Genomic DNA, 4,964 nt, shown 5'->3' with positions numbered 1-4,964 from the left:
AAAGTATGGAAGTCATGATCAACCTTTATAAAACACTGTTTCAGCCACAACTCGAGTATTATGTCCACTTCTGGGCGCCGCACTTTAGGAAAGATATGAAGGCGTTAAAAGGGTGCAGAAGAGATTTACTAGAATAATTCCAGGGACGATGGACTTTAGTTACGTGGATAGACTGGAGAAGCTGGAATTGTTCTTCTGGGAATGGAGACGGTTGCGAGGAGATTTGATACAGATTTTCAAAACCATGAAGTGTTTAGACAGAGTATATAGCGAGAAATCGTTCCTATTTGCAGAAGGGTGAAGGACCAGAGGACATAGATTTAAGGTGATTGGCAAAATAACCAAAGACGACATGAGGAAAAACGATGGGGCGGGGGAGTGGGACTAGCTGGATTGCTCTTGCTTGGAGCTGGTGTCGACTCGATGGGCCGAATGGCCTCCTTCCGTGCTGTAACCTTTCTATGATTCTGGTCGAGTGCTCGCTGAGCATGTGAGAGATAGCAGGATCGATTCTTGCATTCTCCACTCATCTTTTGACTTGGGTCAATTGCCCAGAAACAAAAGTGGCGTCAGTTTTCAGCGAGCCCATGGTCCATGTACTTCTTAAGCTTCACTGCGTGCTACGGTACAGAGAGGTCAAGGGGCAGCAAATCTTCAGGTGTGCTGCAGGAAGCAACAATTCTTGATTTTGGTCTTGAGCAATGATGGAAAAAAAAACTTAATGATGCCTTCTCTGAGGATTGAACTCAGGACCTTCAGATTATGAGACTGACGCGCTGCCTGCTGCGCTAAGAAGACACTTGATGTATAAATATCCAGGCAGCTCTATCAAGTAGGACAGTTTGCAAGGTGTAAAATCATAAACTCATCGGCAGTTTGCAAAAACTCTCCATCCAGGTGGAAATCGAACCAACAATCTTCTGAATTCTGGTCAGACACGTTCTCCATTGCTCGACTGGCCAAAGGTGTGTCGAGTAAGTCGGAGCTCACACTCTCACAGCGCCGCGGTATGAGCAGGTACCGAGTCAGTCTCGGTCATGCCCACGCGACTCCACGAGTCCGGGAGTGTCAAAAGGCACACGGTGAACAATCACCACAGAGAGGGACCTTTGCTGCTTCCCTTCGATCGTTCAGCTGGTAGTGTGGAAAACTTGTAGAGATTAAAACTTGAAAGCAAAATCACTCTTAAATCGTTGGTTTAATTCTGGCTCAAAATAACGAACGTGCTTTCTGAGTAAGCGGTATTGAGCTCAAGGCCGCTTTCTTAACTTTACGGACTGCTCACTGCTTAAAATGTTGGCGCTTTTCCTTTCTCAAACCTTCAAGCTGTTTTGATCGAGCATTTGCCAATGCTCACCAGCAGGGAGCGCGTTTGAGCAACAACACGTCAAACCGGACTCACTTTCAGGCAAAAAAGACTTCTGTCAGTCTTTCGGACAGGTCTCTCGCTGATCAAAGGAGTGCCGTTGAGCAGCATTTTTTTAATTTTCAAAATATACATTATTTCATAAAATTTAATGATACGTAAAGTTCAGGGTTAAAGTTCGCAATTTCAATTCAAAACAATACAAAACAGATCGCACACGCTATGATCCCATTATTTCAATACAATACACAGTGTATGTCTTACAATACATTCTGTATAATAAAAGGTGCGATGGGTTTACACGGTGCTCTTTCCCCATAGAGCCCTTTTATAGGCCGCACCGTGCCTCAGTGCATCCCGCAGCACATTTCCCTGGACCTTGGAGTGTGTCAGTCGGCAACACTCGCTCGTGGACCGCTCCTTCAGCTGGGAGACCAGAAGGTTTCGGGAGGCCCAAAGGGCCTCCTTCACCGAGTTGATGGCCTTCCAGCAGCTGTTGATATCTGTCTCGGTGTCGGTACCGGGGAACAGCCCGTAGAGCACAGCGTCTTGTGTTACCGAGGTGTTGGGGATGAATGGGGACAGAGGCCAACGCATCTCTCTCCACTTATTCTGCGTGAAGGACCAGTCCATCAGGAGACGGGCGATGGTCTCATCCCCGTTGCAGCCTTGAAGGCAGCTCGAGGTGGTGCTGAGAATTTGTCCATGTTGGAATGACCGCACTGGGAGCGCGGATCTCACCACCATCCAGACCACATCCTGGTGCCTGTCGGTCAGTTCCGGCGACGAGATGTTCTGCCAAATGGCATCGACCGTCTGGTCGGGGATCTGCCCGATCGGATTCACCCTCTCCTTTTCCTGCAGGACCCCCAGAACGTTCCTCGTCGACCACTGTCTGATGGCCTTGTGGTCGAAGTGGTTCCTCCTCAGGAAATTCTCCAGCTGGGACAGGTTATGGGGGCAGTCCAGCTGGACGGGACGTCGTCCGTCTCCTCAGACAGCATGACCAGACCCAGTTTTCTCAATGTTTTGGACAGGTAGAAACTCAGCACGTAGAGACACTTGGTGTTTGTGTAACGGGGCTCTGCACACATTCTGAGGCAGCCACACACAAAGCTGGCCATCAGGATCAGGGCAGCATTGGAGACACTTCTGCCCCCTTTGTCTGGAGGTTTGTACATGGTGTCCCTGTGGGCGCGTTCAACCTTGGACCTCCAGAAAAAGTGGAAGATAGCTCGGGTGACTGTGGTGACGGAGTTGGGGGGAATGGGCCAGACCTGGGCCACGGAGAGCAACACCGCGAGTACCTCACACCTTATCACCAGGTTCCTGTTGGTTACACAGAGAGAGACAGCGTCCCCCCAACATACCAAGCTTCTGTTTCGCCTTGGCGAACCGCTCCTCCCATTTCTTGGTGGAGGCCTGGGGCCCCCTGAACCAGCTCGCAAGTACCATCAGTTAGTCGGACCTGACGGTGAAGGGGACAAAGGATCGGGTCTCCCACCTGCCAGAGAACATGGCCTCACCCTTACTGTAGTTCACTCTGGACACCGAGGCCAGTTCGAAACGATCGCAGATGCCCATCAATCTGTGGACCGACTGCTGATCGGAGCAAAAGACAGTGACGTCATCCATGTACAGGGCGGCCGTAATCTGAGAGCCTCCGCTGCCTGGGATCGTCATCCCCCTGATACTTGTGTCCTTCCTGACGGACGGGGCAAACGGCTCGATACCACATATGAACAAGACCATGGAGAGAGGACAGCCCTGCCTGACTCCAAATCTGATCAGAAAACTCTCCGACTCCAGCCCATTGATTGGGACCGCGCAATGAATGTCCACATGGAGCAGTCAGGTCCAATTGGACATTTCCTCCCCAAAGCCCATTTTGGACAGCACATTCATCATGTATGTGTGGGATATTCTGTCAAAGGCCTTGTCCTAGTCCGGGCTGATGAGGCAGGTGTTCACCCCCCTTTCCGACATGTAGACGATCGTATACCTGGACAGTACCAGGCTATCAGAGACTTTCTGCCGGGTACAGTACAGGTCTGATCCGGGTGGATCACCTGCTCCAGAGCGGACTCGAGCCTGTTGGCGATGGCCTTCGACAGAATCTTGTAGTTGACATTTAGCAAGGAAATGGGTCGCCAATTTCTGATTTCCCCCTCTCCCTCTTCTGCTTGTAGATGACAGTGATGATGCCTTTCCTCATGGACTCTGAAATGCTGCCTGCCAGAAGCATACCCCCGTACACATCCAGTAGCTCTTGGCCAGTCCAATCACACAGAGCCGAGCACAACTCAACCGGTAAGCCATCGCTCCCCGGAGTTCTACTCTTCTCCAAAGACCGGACGGCCTTTGTCAGCTTCTCCAAGGTCAATTGCCGATCCAGGCGCTCCTGTTCGCTGTCCTCTAAGACCTCCGTAATAGACGACAGGAAGGATTGAGAGGCCTTGCTGTCTCTGGGCTTTGCGTCATACAGCCCGGCATATAAAGATTTGTTGATCCTCAGTATGTCGGTCTGTAAAAGCGTCACCGAGCCGTCTTCCTCCTTCAGGCTGCTGATCACCAGAGGTCTCTCTGTGCAGCTTCTGGACGAAGAAACGCGAACACTTCTCGCCCTGCTGCACGGAGTGGACTCTGGACCGAAAGGTGATCTTCGAGGCCTCGGAGGTGAAGATCGAGACTTGCAGGCCCTTCAACTCCCTGAGTCCTTTCCCGACATCGATCCCCATCGACTGCAGCTGGAGCAGATCCTGCATGCTTTTCTGGATCTGGCACAATTTCCTCTGTCTCTCTCTCGTCCCTTTAACTGGACTGGTCAAACCGTGAGATCAGAGGGTGAGGCCCCTTTAACTGGACATGTCAAACCGTGAGATCAGAGGGTGAGGCTCATTTAACTGGACGGGTCAAACCGTGAGATCAGAGGGTGAAGCCTCTTTAACTGGACGGCTCACACCGTGAGATCATAGCGTGCGGCCCCTTAAACTGGAGGTGTCACACCGTGAGATCACAGGGTGAAGCCTCTGGAACCGGACGGGTCACATGGTGAGATCTCAGGGTGAGACTGCTTTAACTGGACGAGTAACAACGTCAGATCTCAGGGTGAGGTCCATTAAACTGGACGAGTCACAACGTTACATCTCAGGGTGAGACCGCTTGAACTGGATGTGTCACACCGTGAGATCATGAGGTGAAGTCCCTTTAGCTGGATGTGTCACAACATTAGATCTCAGGATGAGGCCCCTTTAACCGGACGGGTCACACCGTGAGATGACAGGGTGATGCCCCTTTAAATGGACAGGTCACACCGAGCGATATTAGGGTAAGGCTCTTTGATTCCAGGTGGCATTTCCTAGCTCGGCTAATTTAAATATGTGAGGTGGTGAGAGTGTTGGAGAAATGAAGGCTTGAGATGGCAGAATCACAGGGTCTCAGCAGCAGTGGGACCAGGAGTGTGCTTTTTAACTGGTGCAGGGAAACAGCAGTGGGAACGGAAATCACAAAATCACAAGAGACTTAGAGGTCCGTGTGTGTGGATCATCAACATATCATGGACAGGTACAGAAAAGAATCAATAAAGGCGAATGGAATG

General features: G+C 50.9%; 1 non-coding gene across 1 annotated transcript; it reads right to left on the bottom strand.

The window, feature by feature from the left end:
* Positions 1-725: 725 nt before the first annotated feature.
* On the bottom strand, positions 726-798 carry trnam-cau (transfer RNA methionine (anticodon CAU)). Its single transcript has one exon. It is a non-coding gene; the product is annotated as a tRNA-Met (tRNA).
* Between the last annotated feature and the right edge of the window lie 4,166 nt (positions 799-4,964).

Source organism: Heptranchias perlo, unplaced genomic scaffold, assembly GCF_035084215.1.
Source record: "Heptranchias perlo isolate sHepPer1 unplaced genomic scaffold, sHepPer1.hap1 HAP1_SCAFFOLD_59, whole genome shotgun sequence".
Classification (NCBI taxonomy): Eukaryota; Metazoa; Chordata; class Chondrichthyes; order Hexanchiformes; family Hexanchidae; genus Heptranchias; species Heptranchias perlo.
Note: the sequence above shows the minus strand (reverse complement) of the source record. Positions and strands in the feature narration are given on the sequence as shown.